Genomic DNA, 8,414 nt, shown 5'->3' with positions numbered 1-8,414 from the left:
CCAAGGAAAAGGCACAATTGAGGAAAAGCTTGGTTGTCGAGTTTTGTGACTCCCTTCCAAAAATGCTTTGATGGACAACTAACAATGAAGAAGACTGTCTTTGGAAATGTCTACACAAAAAGGGGCAGGGGACTTCCGAGATGCAAGAAACTCAGAAAACAAAAACAAAAACATAGATACAGATAGAGAGAGATGAAGTAAATGAGGCAAAACACTAAGAACCGGTGAATCTCTGCAAAGGGTATTTGGGTTCATTATACTGTACTGTTTATGTAACTTTTCTGTAGTTGAAAAAATTCAAAATGAAAGTTGGGAAAAATCAACAAACATCTTAAAATTAAAGTTAACACGAAATAATAAAGCACAAGATTAAAGAACAGCAGCAAAAGAATGGAGGAAAAAGTAAATTCAGGATTGGATGACCTAAAAGTTAAATAATTTAATTGAACTTAGGTAGTAATACATTTATGTATATAATATATATTATATATTAAATATATATTATATATACTTTTTTCCTTATAGATAAAAGCCTGTGTTATTTTTGCCTTCCCAGAATGTCTTTTTCCTTTTCTTGGATCAGTCCCCCGTCTGTGACCCCTTCATTACCTAGCTCTGCACCTCCCTAGTGGTGGGTGCCTTCCTCCCTCCTGACTGCCCAGCTCTGGCCTGGGGTGGGGGAGGGGGTGAGTGGGGGGGTAGTGGTGGCTGAGGCTCTGTGGTTGGCACTAGGGCTGGCAGGCTCCTGCCTGGCTGCAGAGGCAGGGAGATGAGTCTGCAGTTCTAAGAGTTTGGCTAGCACTCAAGGCCATAGAGAGGTACGGACCCAGCAGCCGGCTGGCAGTGGGACCCCTGACTTCTCAGCATTCCCATCCCCCTTCCCCTGCACCTCGGTGTCCAAAAAGGTGATGCTGTGCCAAGCGAGAGCCAGCTCCACAGCCCTGTACATCCCTGAGTCATTTGTCTACTGTTGCTAACGGTCTCTATTTTCAACAAATGATCCCGGCAATCCTGGCGTACGCAGCTGCAGGGCTTAACTGCCTGCTAGGCAGGCATTATTCTCCCAGCGGAGGAAGCTGTGACACAGAGGGACTTAGTCACCTAGCAGCAGTCACACAGTTGTCAAAGTTGAGATTGCAAGCTAGGTTGTTTGACTCCACATCGTGTGTGTGTGTGTGTGTGCATGTGTGTGTGTGTGTGTGTGGTGACAAATGACAACAAGGTCCCACATAACTTTGAGGGTCCCAAGAACAGACAGCATGGTGGGAAGAGGGAATAAGACTCCAGAGAATATTTTCAGAACCAACCATTCCCCACCCCCACTGCCCCATCCAGTCCCAGCCTCCATCCTCCTTCCTACCAGACCTCACAGCTGTCTCCTCCCGGTCGCCTGCTCCCGCCCCTCCCCCACAGCCTGCTTTCCACACACAGCTGGATGGAGCCTATGAGCCCCTGATTCAGGTCGGGGTCCTCGTGATTGGGACCTCCCCAACTGCACCTCATTCCCTGATGAAAGCAACGTCCTCACCATGACCCATAAGCCCCCTCCAGCTAGTGCCCTGTCACCTCTCCGATCTTATCATCTCCTCCCCATAAGCCCCCCACTCACTCACTACTCCCTGCTATTCCTCTAACACCCCAGGTACCTTCCTGGCCTCCAGATATTTGCACTTGTCCTTCCCTCTAGGGATTCACTCTTCCTGCAGATGTGCGCATGGGTCCCTTCCTCATCTCCTTTCTTCAGGGCTTTCTTGATGAGGTTTTCCTTGGCCACTCTATTTAAAACCACTGCTTCCACCTGGAAACCACCTCCCTTTCCGCCTCCAGCTTGTTTTTTCCTTTATTTTTTTTCCTATGGCACTGGCACGTATCGCCTTCTGACATACTGTATAATATACACCTATTGGCTATGTTTATTGTCTCTCTCCCCTCTGGAATGTCAGCCCAGTAAGTGAGGGACAATTGTCTATTCTATTCCCTCTGTGTCTCCAGCACTGAGCACAGGGTTCGGGCCATAGTAGGTGCTCAGGAAATATTTGTTCAGTGAATGAATGAAAACCATTTTTGATAGTGACTGTACCATGGGCCCCATAACACATGAATGAGGTGACCCACTCTCCTGAAGTAGATTACACTTTGGGGGAACACAGTAGGCCTACAGGTGGAAAGGGAAGGAACTCAGAGCTAGAAAGGCTAGGTCCAAATCCTAGATCCACTTCCTTCTCATTGTGTGATCTCAGGCAAGCAAGTCTCCCTCCAGGGCCTCAGTTTCCCCATCTGTACAATGAGGATAAGAATAGCACTCACCCTGCAGGGTTGCCCTTTGGATTCAATGGGGTTGTTGTGTGGAATGCTGACAGCGTGACTAATTCTGAAAGCTGTTCCCTTCCTGGAAGGGGTGGGGTGGGAGGGGCACTGGCTGTGTGTATTCCAACAGCCAACAATGGAACTCTTGTGGAAAACACATGCACCCCTGTGGTTTCCAGACCAACTTAGGTCTCAGAAGGCAGGTCTTCCTAGGTATTTACATTCTTTGAGGATTGTTGCAACAAGAAATACTGGTTTGGGAACCTGAGCCCACTGGGGTGTGTTCCCATTATATCCTTGTCCCTGCAATGAGCAGCTGTGAGATTTGGGGGGACCACTCCCACCTGTAGCTCCTGAGGCTAGGATTAGATAAACCTAAGACAATCTCTGGACCACAATGATTGGTTCAGTAGGGTCCAATCAAAGTGAAGCCTGGGGATTTTGTTTAGTACTTGGGGGAAGAAAAGATATGGGGTTTGCTTTGGATGGTGGGGAATGTACATCTGAGGCCTAGAAATTGCAGTATTTTGCCACAACAAGAAAAGCTAGCTTGAAGACAAAACTAACACTATAGAGGACCACAAACTCTCTATAGAGAAAGGGTGAGAAACAGCCTCAGCACCCAGAACAAACCATGCCTGATCCCACCATGGAATTTTCAGTTATGTAATCTAAAAATTTGACTTGTTTGAGTGAGTTTTAATGTGGTTTCCTGTTATTGGTAACCAAGAACAGCCAAACTGGCATACAGAGAAATTCCATGGACCCAGAATCACTAGGATATGTCACATGATTTTTACTTAGTTTGAGCCAATGCATTTTTTCCTTTCTTTCTTTTTTTTTTTTTTTAATTTTATTAGGTAACAGCCATGGTCATTGGTTACATATTGCTTTCATGCTACAATGGCATAGTTGACTCTTTTTTAAGGAGGGCACAGCTCACAGTGGCCCATGTGGGGATTGAACCAGCAGCCTTGGTGTTATCAGCACAACATTCTAACCAACTGAGCTAACCAGTCACCCCCAGTGTATTTTTTTTAGCTTCAATCAGCTAATGCATGTGGCAGAGTCACTTACAGCTACTTTATGCCCGCATGCTTCGCCATCCCAGCCCCTCTTGCACATGGGCGGGACCATGACTAATTCTGGCCAAAGTGCTATGAACTATGAGTGTGACTTCCAAAGTGAAGGATTGAAGAGTGGGGGTACACATATTACCAGGCTGGCATCACAGGATGGAAGTGAACTTGAATGGTGTCCTGGAGAATACTGTGGAATATGTAAGAAGGGAGAATAATCCTTAGTCATGTTAGGCCACGGAGATGTCAGGTTAGTTTGTTACTACAGAGAGTCTACTAACCTAGATTATCCCGGCTGACTTGATAGCACTCAATGTCAGCTGTCATTATTACTGAAGTATTTTAAGCTGGAAGGGTCCTCAGGGGAGACAGTTATCCGGCAGGGTGTGCAGTTACTCTACTTGGGTTGCATTGATCTAGGAAAACACCCTGGAGGTGGCATTGAGCCAGCTGGTGAGATCAGGCTGAGAAAGACCCTCTCCTGGCAACACCTGCTCACCACAGGCCACCAGGTGTCTCCAGGGCCGCACAGGGAGACCACGTTGCTGACATTCCTGGGCATAGTTCCCCAGCACCACATGCAAAGAGTCCCTTGAGCCCCCTGCAGCACAGAGATCATAAACACAGTTCTCCACCTGGACCCAAGGCTCCACGGCCTCATTGTAGGCCTGGTAGGGCCCATCACAGACATCCAGCAATCCACAGAAGGCCTGGTGTAAGACTGTCTTGTCCTGTGGGCTGCAAGGTCCTAGGCCTGTGGTTGAGCCATGGGCATCAGAGAGCCACATGTTGTTGGAACCACCGAAGTTATCCCAAGCACCCATGTGAAAGTCCCCATTCAGGCTACAGAGGGTGCTAACATAGGTCTCGGGCACTCTTACCCAGAGATTCATGAAAGGTCATGGAGAGGCCAGAGGCTGCCTGGACTGTGGTGGCCGAAGACATGAAGAAGGCCTGGAGCACACCTCCAGCCAGGGCCAGGGGCAGGCTGGCCTGGGATCCGTTCACCTGGAACACAAGTACATGGGCTGTCAGGCAGCCCTGCCCAGACACCAGCCTCTTTGGGTTCCCCTGCTTCTGCCTCTATGATCCACTTTCCATGTGCATCTGATGAGTCCTTTAAAATCACAGACCAGATCCTGTCCCTTCCTTGCTCAGAACCCTTTCATGGCTCCCTCGCACACTCAGATAAAATCCAAACTCCTCACCATGGCCCGTGCAGCCCTAGAAACAGGCCTTTGTCACTTCTCTGTTCTCACGTCCTCTCACTCACTCTCTCTGCTCCAGCTCCACGCCAGGCACCGTTCCAACCTGTGGACCTTTACACTGGCTGCTGCCTCTGCCTGGCGCTCTCTCTCCTGTGTCTATATGACTTCCTCTGTCATCTTCTTCAGTTCTCTGCCCCAGAGCATCCTTGCCCACCCTGTCTTAAAGCATAACAGCCCACTGTACTCTCTTGCCTCCTTCCCAGCTTTATTTACCTCCAGAAAATAAAAAGCTGTATTACCTTCCGACATACTGGAAGTTACCTGTAATAATTTACAAGTAAGTTATCATTGCATCTCATTGTAATACTTATGTCTTTCTCCAGGGATTTTTGTCTATTTTTCAACAAAATAAACAAAGGGCCTACCGTTGGAGAACTCCTATTCTGTCAAGAGGAAGACAGACAGGAAACAAAGAAGTGATTAATAGAGAAGATGATATAAGATACTGGCAAATACTTTTTAAAAAAGAAAACAGGGTATTATAAAAGAGAGAGACTTGGAGAGGTGGCTCCTTTCATGGGGGTGGTCAGGGAGGACTTCTCAGAGGAGGTGGCATTTGAGCTGAAACTTCAAGGATGAGAGTGCATCAGCTATGTGAGCATCTCAAGGAACAGTGTTTCAGGCAGAAGGAACAATCACTGCAAAGGCCCTGATTCAGGGGCCTGCCTGAAGTGTTGGAGGAGCAGCAGAGAGGTCACCATGGCTGGAGAAGAGGGAGAGAGGGGACAAGTGGGAGAAGATGAGGGCAGAGAGGTGATAGAGGCCAGTTTTGTAGGGTCACATAGGCCACAGTTTTACTCCCAAGTAAGATGGAGCCATGGGAGGGCTTTGAGATAAGATCTATGTGACCTGATTTAGAATTTTAGAGACTGCTTCTTTACTCTGCCTGCCATGGGGGGCAGGGTACTGCTTAGAAAGCTGGTTTGACTTTGCAGTTATATGTTTTATGTAGCACACAGCCCTTAAAACCCTTGTGATTTCCTGAGTGCTAGGGGTGCTAGGAGCAGCTACTATTCTGATAGTTGGTCTTTGACCCCAGTTCCTGATGTAGAGCTCCTAAATCCCTTGGAATTTTCTGAATGACAGGAGTGTCTTTTATTCTAATGAGGCAACATTTTATGGGTCCCATCCCCCTAACCCCCATCCTCTGGGGAGGGGGGAGGGGTTAGGTATTGAGTTAATGATGATCATGCCTGTATAATGGAACCTCCATAAAAATCCCTGAAGTATAGGATTCAGAGAGCTTCCGGGTTGCTGAACACATCCATGTACTGGGAGATACGTGGGGACAGAAGCTCTTTCTTGCGTTTGGGACCCTTCTGGACCTCGCCCTACGTACCTCTCCACCTGGCTGTTCATCTGTATCCTTTGTAATAGCCTTTATGATAAACTGGTAAATGTGTTTCCCTGAGTTCTGTGAGCCATTATAACAAATTACCAAAAGTGAGAACCCCTATTTGTAGCCAAGTCAGACAGAAGTGTGGTTAACTTGGGGGCCCACTACTTGCGATTGGTGTCTGAAGTAGGGGGCAGTCCTGCAAGACTGAGCCCCTATCCTGTGGAATCTGACTGTCTCCAGGTAAATTTAGAGTCAGAACTGAACCAAAGTGTAGAGCACCCAGCTGGTGTCACAGAGAATTAAAGAATTGCTTGGTGTGGGAAACCCACACATCTAGTCACAGAAGTGTTCTGTGTGAGCAGAAAATAGTACAATGATCTCCCATTTTATAGATGGGGAAACCAAGGCACAGATAGGTAAAGCCACCAGGCCAAGGTCAATAACTAACAAGGGGCACAGTGGGATTTGAGCCCAGGTTGCTGAGCCCAGCACCACACGCTTCACCGCCTCACCACATTGCCCGCTAGAGCTAACACCCTGGTGGGCCCACATCCATTCGCCCTCCATTTGTGGGGCCCAGAATAAGAGTATCAACGGAGGCTCACATTTCATATGTCTTCAAGCTGCCAAACGGTTAAATGACATGTGTTCTAGCCTCCTGCCTGACACACGACCTTTCCAATGCCCTGGACTCCAGCTGTGAATTTAGGGGTTTTGACTCCTCAGAGTTCCTGGACAAGATACAGCGCCCAAGGAGAGGCTGCCCCAGGCCCGCCTCCTGTCTTCCCAGCCTTGACTTTGGCTCACACTGCAGAAGTCTTGCCTATTTATACCACCCGGCCTGTGCTCCTCAGTCCAGCTTGGTCCCCCACCTCCTGCAGTGGGACTTTCACATCTGCACGTTGGCTTCTTGGGCCCCTCTAGGAAGGATGGTCAATGAGGGCCCTGGGACGGGCTCAGAGCCTTCCATGCAGCGAATTCCGGCTCCTGGACCACGATCTAGAAGGGGGTTGGGCGGGAGCACAGCCTCCAGGGGCCACTTCCCAGAGATCCTTGGACTCCGTGGGGAGAGGTATAGTCAGAGGAGGCCAGAACAAGCCCTCGGAATTGTAGGGCTGGGGCAAGGACCCTCTGCCCAGTTCTAAGGTTGCCTCTCCCTCTCCAAAGGGGATGCCACTGGGCTACCATCTCATCAGCCTATTATTTATGTTCATTCGTTATCAGGGTTCTCTGAGACCCAGGAGTAGACTTGGACAACCTCAAACTGTCCTCCCAGCAGTGACAGCCGCCATCCTGCCATGTCCACATCCACCTGATGGGCCCATGTGGCACCCCAGGACTCCTGGCACCCGACCTCCACCCAGATGGTGAAGGAGTGGTGTAACCAGAATGTTCTGGTCAACGCCTCCTGACCAGGCCCTTGAAACAGGTGAAACAGGTGCAACAGTGAAACAGGTCCACTGAAGATATGCAGGTGGGGGTCTCCATAGAGCCACAGTATCTCGTAGCTCATGGGGTGGCAACCCCAAACACCCCAGTGCTGGCAGCACAGCTCGTGGGGCCCACAAGCATGGGGGTGGCACTCAGGCAGGTGTCCAGACCCACAGCACACGCACTTCTGGTCACAGGTGGCTGTAGGCAGCACCTCAGCACTCAGAAGGATGTCGCGGCCCTGCAGATGTTAGCTGCATCGAGTGTGTGGCATGCAGATGCCCACCTCCAGGACAAAGAGCTCATGGCAGAAACAGCTGGCCGTGCACTGGCGGGTGCAGGTCGCTGAGCAGTTAAGGCTGGTACAGTTGGCTGAGCAGGGTGGTCCACAGAAGTTGTAATAGCTGTTAGTGGGACATGTCACACCTCGGGGAGGGAATAGATGGCCTGGGGCCACCACGCTGAAACCCCGGATCCCTCAGTCAGAAGGAGAAAAACCTAGGATGGGTGCAGGGCAAGGAGAGGTCAGGAATGGACCACAGGATGTTTCCCAAATCACCATTGTGCCCGGTTAATGCTTTCCCTCTGTGTGGTTTATTAATATCATGTCCACGGGTCACTTAAAAATTGTGGCATGTGATGAACAATTAAGGCAACTCCGGATCAAGTGCAGGGCGGTGGAAGATGGGTTAGAAAAGGGCTAAGAGGAGCCCTGGCTCTGGTGTGAGGTTTGGGTCACCATCCCCAGGAGCAGGGCTTGGGGTCTCCCTGGGAATAAGGGGTTCCAATCAGCCGAGGAAGGTGGCATCCTAGCTGGCCTCATCAGAAGGTTAAGGGGCACCTACTGCATCCCAGGCTGGCTCGCCACTCCAGTAGGCAGACCACACGCAGAGCTCAGCGTAGGCCTCCAGCGTGGCACACAGCATGCGGTTGCCTGAGAGCCGTAGTAGCAGAGGTTGAAGACGCAGGCCTGCGGGTAGGACACAGGGT

At 49.8% G+C, this 8,414-nt stretch overlaps 1 protein-coding gene across 1 annotated transcript in view; it reads right to left on the bottom strand.

The window, feature by feature from the left end:
* The window catches only part of FXYD3 (FXYD domain containing ion transport regulator 3), a 12,351-nt gene extending 10,584 nt beyond the window's left edge, over positions 1–1,767 (bottom strand). Inside the window, 1 exon segment of the mRNA XM_019624938.1 lies at positions 1,647–1,767. The gene's annotated coding sequence lies outside the window, so the exon portion shown is untranslated.
* Between the last annotated feature and the right edge of the window lie 6,647 nt (positions 1,768–8,414).

Source organism: Hipposideros armiger, unplaced genomic scaffold (assembly GCF_001890085.2).
Source record: "Hipposideros armiger isolate ML-2016 unplaced genomic scaffold, ASM189008v1 scaffold_609, whole genome shotgun sequence".
In the NCBI taxonomy this organism is placed as follows: Eukaryota; Metazoa; Chordata; class Mammalia; order Chiroptera; family Hipposideridae; genus Hipposideros; species Hipposideros armiger.
This window is presented reverse-complemented; position numbering and strand designations above follow the sequence as displayed.